Below are 8,954 nucleotides of genomic sequence, written 5' to 3' on the forward strand. Positions count from 1 at the left end.
TAGCAAAGAGCAACTTGTGAAATGTGTGCAACTAGCAATAAGCTTGAGATACATGTGATGTGATATGTAGATAGAAATCAATCACAATTTCTACAAAATTCATCACATAAATTAGAAAGAGACTATCACTCAAAGAGTTACATCATATAACTCCCATATCTCCTTATAAACAAGCTTGCAATCATGTAAGTTTCTTATTTTGCCTCATAATGTACACACTAATTTTATTAGAGTTGGAGATTATTAGAATAGTCAAGATAATGTACACATAAATTTTATTTCATTGTGAATTGTTTATAGCCCAATAATGTACACATCAATTTTATTATTTAAACCAAGGCTACATCTTATATTCTTTTTGTGCATGTGCTATACTTTCTCGAGCACAAAATATTATGATATGCACTGAGGTGTTCATGATTGGTTAGTTAACAGTGGTGAGATAGTTATTTATGCCTTTCTCATTGAGTTCAAGTCTAACAATTAAAAGCATGTGACTTTAAGATTAAGATCAAATGATTAAAACTATAAACATCTCCCACACAACATGCACTACAAAGCTCAAACTAGTAAAGTGCAATAAAATAAGCTCATCCAAGCTAAACAAAATACATAAACATGTTATGCAAAGATGGTTTGGCCAACCTTAATTTCAAAATCCAAGAAAAATAGTGCAAAACACATTTATTTTTTTTTTAAAAAAAACAACCTAGAATGAAATGCATGAATGTTATGCAATGCAAATCCTAAAAACAAAAACAAACCAAAACAACAAAAGAAAAAATGGTCACAAGGAGTATAGAGATGAAGCACAAGGACCATGTCAAAAAAACTCAATTAGATTGAGTTTTTTGCATCCAAAGTTTTTTAGATACAACTCTAGCATTTGAGTTATTATTCTAATTAGAATGATGAGCAACTCCAGGATTGGAATAAAGGTTTAAATCCTTTATCAATTCACCAATAAGTATCATAGGATCTTGTGCTTAAGGCACAGGTACTTTTGGTTTATTTGCTCGCTTAGTAGCTAGCAACTTGAAATAGTTTGGACGAATGTGCCCAGACTTTTCACAAAAATGATAAACTCATGCAGGTCTATCATGCAACTTATCCTTAGGAAGGTTAGGCGTCTTAAGCTTGGACTCTTTAAGATTAACCCTAATCTTCCTAAGAGGTGTAACTTCTACAGATTTGACAACCTCACTTATGGGGAGCTCAGAAGAAGAAACAAAGTTTGTGGAATGAGTTTTAGACACAGAGATGCTTTCTACAAAACCTAAACTAGTTTTTTCTAAGGGAGACTTCTGAACACTAAACATGTGATCAAGTTGGGACTAGCAGACCTATTTATTTGTTCTTTAGCAACAGATAATTCAAGTTCCAAGTTCTGAACTTTATCAAGCAATAGCATGTTCTCAGTCTTCACATTATTTAACAATTCATTAGCATCAAACAGTTTCAACAACAAATTTTTCTTATCAAGTTCAAGAGATGCAATTTTCTTTAAGCCTATATCAACATTCATAGCATCCTTTGCAGCAACCTTGCAAAGCTTATTATAGGCTTCTTACAAATCAACATTCTAGGAGAGTTCCCCATCAAAAAGGTTCTCATCAGCCACAACACTTTCATCAACTATAGCAGTAGTTGTGAAAGCAATGAAGTTTCCATCCTCATCACTACCAGACTCATTATTAGAAATTTCATCATCACTAAGAGTTACAACTATAACCTTACCCTTAAACCTCAAGAATGTAAGACATTCTGTTTTCACATGACCATATCCTTGACACCTAAAACATTATTGACCCATAGAATTACTAGAGGTTTGACCTACTTTTTCTTTAGGTTTTTCAATATTATTCACCTTAGTGGGATCATTCCTCCTAAACTTTCTAGGTTCAACATTGTTTTTACCTCTTGCCCTTCTGTTATTGTTCCTAAGAAAGTTCTTAAAGTTCTTGGCAAGATAAGCAATCTCTGTAGCAGAGAGCTCTTCATCAAATCCATTCCCTTCAACATCATCAACTGACTTAAGAGCCATTGATTTGGATTTGTTTTTCTTGGGTATATCTAAATCATAGGACTGGAGAGATCCTACAAGTTCATCAACATGGATGAAATCCACATTCTTGCTTTCAGTGATGACAGTCACTTTGGGTCTAAAATCCTCAGTTAAAAATCTAAGAATCTTTCTAACAATCTTAGGTTGATCATATATTTCACCCAAATTATAAGCAAAGTTAACAATATCATTCAGTTTAGCATAGAATTCATAAAAAAATTCATCATCAGACATTCTAATACTTTCAAATCTAGTAGTTAACTACTGCAATTTGTTAATCTTCACTGCCTTTGTGCCTTCATGCATAGTTTGGAAAATATTCCATGCAGTATGAGTAATCTCAACATTTGAGATTCTCTTAAATTCCTCCATAAAAACAGCATTAAAATAACATTCATGGCTTTGCTATTAAAAGCGGCTGCTTCTTTCTGAGAAGTTTGCCACTCACTAACAAGAGTAATGGGCTTCTCCCATTCGTACTCAACAGAGTTCTAGACTCTCTCATCAATGGATTTCAGGAATGCTTACATCCTTACTTTCCAATAGGCATAATTGTTCCCATCAAAATAAGGTGGGATCAAAAGAGAGTGACCGTATTCCATGACAACAAGGGTCAAGGATCAACTCTTAGATCAAAGGATCTAAACACAAGAGCTAACCCACTCTGATACCACTTGTACGTTTTTAGACCCCTTAAACACAAATAGATTAACCTAATTATTTAGCCAAGTGATTAACTTAGGTAAATTATTCAGATCTAAGTTGACACAAGTAAATCATATCATTGACAAGTGCGGAAAATAAAGAACACAACGATATGATAACCTAGAAAACCAAATCGGTAAAAAACCTGAGGAGGATTTAACCTAGCTATCCTCAAGGTAAAACAAGATCTGCTATGAAAGAATTGAAGTTTACACAATAGTGACTTAGACCACTAACATCCTATTGCTACCTCGAGTAGGAAACTTACTACCACGACCACGTAATAGCTCTGAGTCCACGGACTACTTCTTTCTTAGATCCACAACATCCACAAGTACACCACTTGTATATCTTTAAGCTCTTTATGCAGCAACTGAAACAATCGCCAAGCTCTCGACATCAATCTCGATATTGATAACCCTAAGTGTCTATGAAGGCAAACACCTCTAGATCTCACAAGAGATTCAACACACAGCATAAACAACAACCTAAAAAATGTGGCTAGGATTTTTCTATTTATATGAAACATTAAGCATAAAACCCTACACGTCAAACGAGCTTGGGATGAGTTAGAAAATTCTGTAGAAAAACAATCTGCACGAGTTTCGATCGATCGAGTCTAATTTTCGATCAATCGAGCCTTGTAGATTTACATAATAAATCCTGCAGTACACTCGATTCCAACTATACAAATAAATACACTTTGAGCAGCCTAATTATAGACTCTAAGTTTTGATCATGGTTTGCTAACATTACACATTGAAGTTCTAATACATTTAGATCCTAAATCCTTAGAACCTAACAGTATAAAAGCACCTTAATTTGACCTCGACATTATAATTTTTAATTATGCCAAATTATGTTATTATATACGAGAATACAGCTGTGAATAAACATTTATTTTATTTATATGTTCTGCTATTTAACAATACAATTATTAAAATCAACATTTCCATATATTTTATTTATGTTTGATGTTTTAAATATTTTAATATTTTTTCTATCAGTTTGATAATTCTCTCTCTAGACCAAGAGAGATTCTAACAAAATAAATTCAAACTATTTTTAATTATAATAATATAATAAAACAAGTAATTGTATTTGAAACAGGACCACAAAAATTTGCAAAGTATATATTAAATAATTTCGTGTTTGATAATCTTATAAAATTGTATTAAGATAACAACAATATGCAATTGAATTAGAATATTGTTATGAAAAAAAAAAAAAAACAAAAAACCAACCCATGTAGCTGTCCATCTACTCCTTAGTCGAATTTGTAATATTCCTATACATACTTCTTTTAATTTTTTTTTTTTCAATTTTGATTTGTATGCCAAGATTTCAACCTTCTTAAAAATCTTGAACTAAATGAAAGATACGTGTAATTAACTCATTATGAATTTCTTATGGCATATATTTAATTCTCTATATTACGAACTATGCCATGATTAGTTCTAGTTCGGTGGCGGCTCTATGAATTTTTTTCAGAATAGTCATTATAAAACTTAAATTATTCAAAATCTAATAAAAATATAACTTCATATATTGATATAAAAAAAAACACAAATACATAAAATTTACAATTTCATTTTTCGAGTTTTCTTATTTTAAAATTGTTGCATGATAGTCTCATTATTAATGCTATAAGTTACATTTCTTTCAAAATTTTAGTTCAATAAAATTTTTCTTCTACTTTTCATTGTAACTTGTTTATAAGGGCCTAATATAATGTTAAGGGGATTGAAGTTTAAGGACAAAATTTGACTACAAAATGAGCTATTACCTAAGGCTACAACTCTTACTAATAAAATTAGTATGCCTACATATTTTGAAAGTATAATTGTTGAATTGTATGGTCTTTGTGTTTTTAAAACACATGTCAAATTGCATGTCAATTTAATATTATTTACAATTCTATCCATAAACTTATTTTTTATGTCTAATTTTAGACTAAAAAACTCAAAATTTAAATATTTGATTGATGATATAGTTATTGATCTTTGATCTATTGAAATTTTGCAAGCATATGAAGGATATAAGAAAATGTAAGCCAATGATGGATTTGTTAAAATTCACATTTCTAATAAAAAAAATATTAAGTGGAGTTGTAATCTTAATCTACAACCAAGTTTGTTGCCAAAGTCTAATTTGGCCCAAAAAAAATTTTAAGTGGTCACAAAATTTTTTTTTTCAAGGTAAAAAATCATAAAGTTCTAAAATCTATATATAATTTTTTTTTCCCAAGATCCTGTGACCACCCTAGCCTCAACGTGGAGCTGCTCCTGGTTTAGTTAGCCTTTTGTAAATTGAGTCTCTAAACAGTCTTTTTTAAAGCATAAATAAATATAAAAGAAGGGAAAATATGAGAGAGAGAGAGAGAGAGAGAGAGAGAACTGTAGTTCAAAAGATACATGCTAGTATTCCAATTATATTTTTTTGGTGTTACAGCAGATATCACAATGTAAGATCGAATCAAAGCCAACATACAAAGTTGAAGAACACCATCTTGTTAAATTGCACCAAGCTATTAAAATATATTCACAAAATTATGAATGTCTCTCTTAGAAACTCGAAGAAGTACCAACCAATTGATCAGTTACTACACTCTGGTAAGTAGTTTAAACTTTTAAAGCTCTTTAGCAAGACTTGTTACATGTTTATTATTATTATTTTTTTAAGAGCTTTTGCTTTCCCATAACATTGAAAAATAACTTAAAACTAAAACTAGATATTAAAAACCTTTTTTTTTTAGGGGTAAAGACAGAAATTTTATCGATTCTCAAATATGCACAAACATAATTACTTGGTATTAGCAACTCCAAACTATAACATTGGTGTATTTATCCAACTTTCAATATAAATAATGAATTTACAAAATATCCATGCTTATTTTTCATAATGATACATGATAATTACCTTTTTTTGTGTGAGAGAGATATGATGGTAACAATAATAACAAATGCCCATTGGGCATTTATTGATAAACCATTTTATGAAAATTTTTATGGGAAAATGAAAAAATAATTGATTTTTTTAATAGTTTTTTTTTTAATTTCATAAAAAGTTTTCTAAATTGAGGTAATTACACCCCCCTCCCTTGAGGATTGGGGAGATGACACTTCACCCCAAACTTGAAAGGAAAAAACATTTTCCACCTTTGACATCTGTTTGACCATATTTTGTTAAATTAATATTGAAAATGTTGTGTACTAATTTTCCCTTTGCTTAAGGGCAGGTTTCCAAAATTATCCTCTGAAAGCTCGGATTTGTGTTAAAAACACAAGAGCTGTTTAGACTCCAAATTAAAAAAATTACGGCTAGATTGCTTTTACTCTAATTTATCTAAGTGTGGAAACAAGAGGAAATGAAGCGTAAACAACCGATACTACTCTAGAGCATAACCATGAACAACAAACAATAAAAGTAAAGCACAAGAGTAAGGGAAGAAGATGCAAACACAAGATAACACACCGATGTGTTATCGAAGAAGAAATCGAAGAACTCGGTGAAAAACCTCTCTGCCGCCCTCCAAGCGGTAAATTGATCCACTAGACAATAAGTTGGGATACAGGAATAGCAAAAGACCCTCCAAGCCTAGTCTACCCAATGCACCTAAGCCCTCCAAACTCCTACTCCAACAAGGCTTCTCGGAACCGTGTCTTGTCTAGCTTTCCGGATCCCGCAATGCACTCGATTGTATCCGCCAAAGCTTGGCTTCTCCCAATACTTCCCAACAGCACCAAAACCTCACTAGACACTCAGTATGGGTGTGGTAAATGTTTGGGCTATCAACCTCTCAAGGATTTGGAAATGGAGAGATAGGAGTAGAGGAAAACCACAATGGATGGTATAGAGAATTGTGGGTATGACAATCTTACACTCTCAAGGGTTTGAGGCTAGGGTTTTCTCTTCTGAAAAGCTCTCTACTCAATATGTGGGTAATGATGGTATATATAGTATGTATGAGGATGTAGTAGAGCAGATAGGACAAAATAGCAGAACAGACTGTTTCGCGGGTATCTCGCTGGAAGGCCTTACCCACGAGACACTCGCGAAAACCAACTGTCATCATCTGTCATGACTTTTTGCATTCCAGTCATGTGTAGGGCACATGCCTCATTTCGCGGGATGGCTAGTCGCGAGCTACCCACGAAAACTCCTTTGTCTTCAACAGATGCCTTGAGTCTTCACACTCTCTCTCTCACACACAACCCTTACAAATAAATCCCACATAAAATACAAGGTACAAAAGATTGAATAAAATTACAATCAAATTTGACACGGAATTAAAGCCAACACAAAATAGTTGTAAATCACAACTTTACAATCTCCCTCTTTGACTATTCCGTGACAAAACACCCTATAACAGACTCTAGACTTAAACGTGAGTTTGGGAACAATGTCAAAACTCACTCACACCAAATCTAGAAGCTATGAAGCACTTGCATGAATACACCTGTATCCTGAAACACTCGTACACAAACAAAACTTTCATTAAGTTCATGATAAGTTGAATACAAGGTATGTATAGGAGCAAGTATAATGTGATCAAGATATAAACAGTGAAACATAACTTGATCATACAAGAATAGTCATTGCGGAATGATTACAATGATCATTTAACTAGTAAATGATCATTCAGACACACAATGCAATTAAGTGCAAAATAAGAATCAATTGTATGTCCAAAACACTCAACCAATGCAAAATACCAAAGTATTCGCATTAAGGATACAAGATCCAATAAGGGCACAAGAGTGTAGTACTCAAGATAGACTATAAGTACAAAAAAAATGCTACAAAGTAATGAGAGAAACACAAAGTACTGAATATTAAACTGAATTTAAAACAAAGTACTTAAAGCTTTAATAGAAAGCAATGTAAATAAAAGTGTTCTAGACTATGGCAAAAGAAAGTAAACAACTAAACAACTAAACCACCAAAAAATAACCAATATGTCTATGAAGTGCATGTGCTACACTATGCTTCACTATGCTCCCCCTCAAAATGTGCAACTCCCCCTCAAAATTTTCTCCCCCTTTTTGACCAGAATTTCCAAAGGAGCTAGAATTGCTCAGATTCTGAATCAGATCCTTGGGCCATCGACATATCCTCGATCTGTGATGATAATGCAGTAATTTGACCCTGGATGTAAGCAAAGTGATTCGCGGTGTGTTGCACATGAGACTCGAGCATGCCATATATCTGATCTATCGTTGTAAGAAGGTAATCAAGACGATTGGATCCTCGTGGTTGTGCTTGGGAAGATGGCTGTGCAGAATTCTCTAGAGCAGAAGTAAATCTTTCAATCTCATCCTCCATGTCTCCACCTTCTTCTTGAACAGCAGCCCTTGGAATTTGAGAAGTGTCGGTCTTTGATCCTTTAATGTGAGCTATGCTTTGAGTCACTATGCGTGCACCAATGGGGTAATCTCTATGCACAATAGTGAGACCGCTCGGAAGTTTGAGCTTTTCCTTTGAAATGAGACCCATAATAAGAGAGGGAAATGGCATGACTAATTTAGAGTTTCGCTTTTCAATTCTTTTGGTCAAGAGGTGGAAGATGTGTCCACAAATATCAATCTCTTTGTGAGTGAAGAGATCATACAGGAAGATTGTCCTTGCAGCGGATAATGTTGTCAAGTTGGTGACCGGATACAAATTGTGGATCATCACATAAGCAAGAGCCCTCATTTCCGGACTGAATGGAATTGTGTTCATAGACCTCTTGGTTGGTGTACCACCAAGAATTTTTATCATTTCCTCGATGGATTCCAAACGATTACTGTATTGCACGGTAATCGGCTATGAAAGAGGACGAACTTCAAGAAAATCTTGAATTGAATATCTTGTAATCACAAATTCCTTGTGTCTCACCCAGCAGTTAATGAGGTCTCTGTCCACACTAGCATTGGAAAAGAACTCTTTAATGATTTCTGAGTACACATTTCCACTCGGAGTTAACAGCTTCGTCCATGTCCTCTCCTTGAATACATCGGGAATGAAAGTGTCTTCAAGGGTATCCAATTGGACAATTCTCTCCATAATTATTGTACCTTGCTTGTAGCAGTCATTGTAAGTCATATCTGCCTCAACAGATTTGAAGTTAGAATCCGTGCGAGCATGCTTGGAAGATTTCTTAGCAGCATGCTTGGTGGGAGACATCTGCACAAACAGACAT

Source organism: Castanea sativa, chromosome 3 (assembly GCF_040712315.1).
Source record: "Castanea sativa cultivar Marrone di Chiusa Pesio chromosome 3, ASM4071231v1".
Taxonomy (NCBI): Eukaryota; Viridiplantae; Streptophyta; class Magnoliopsida; order Fagales; family Fagaceae; genus Castanea; species Castanea sativa.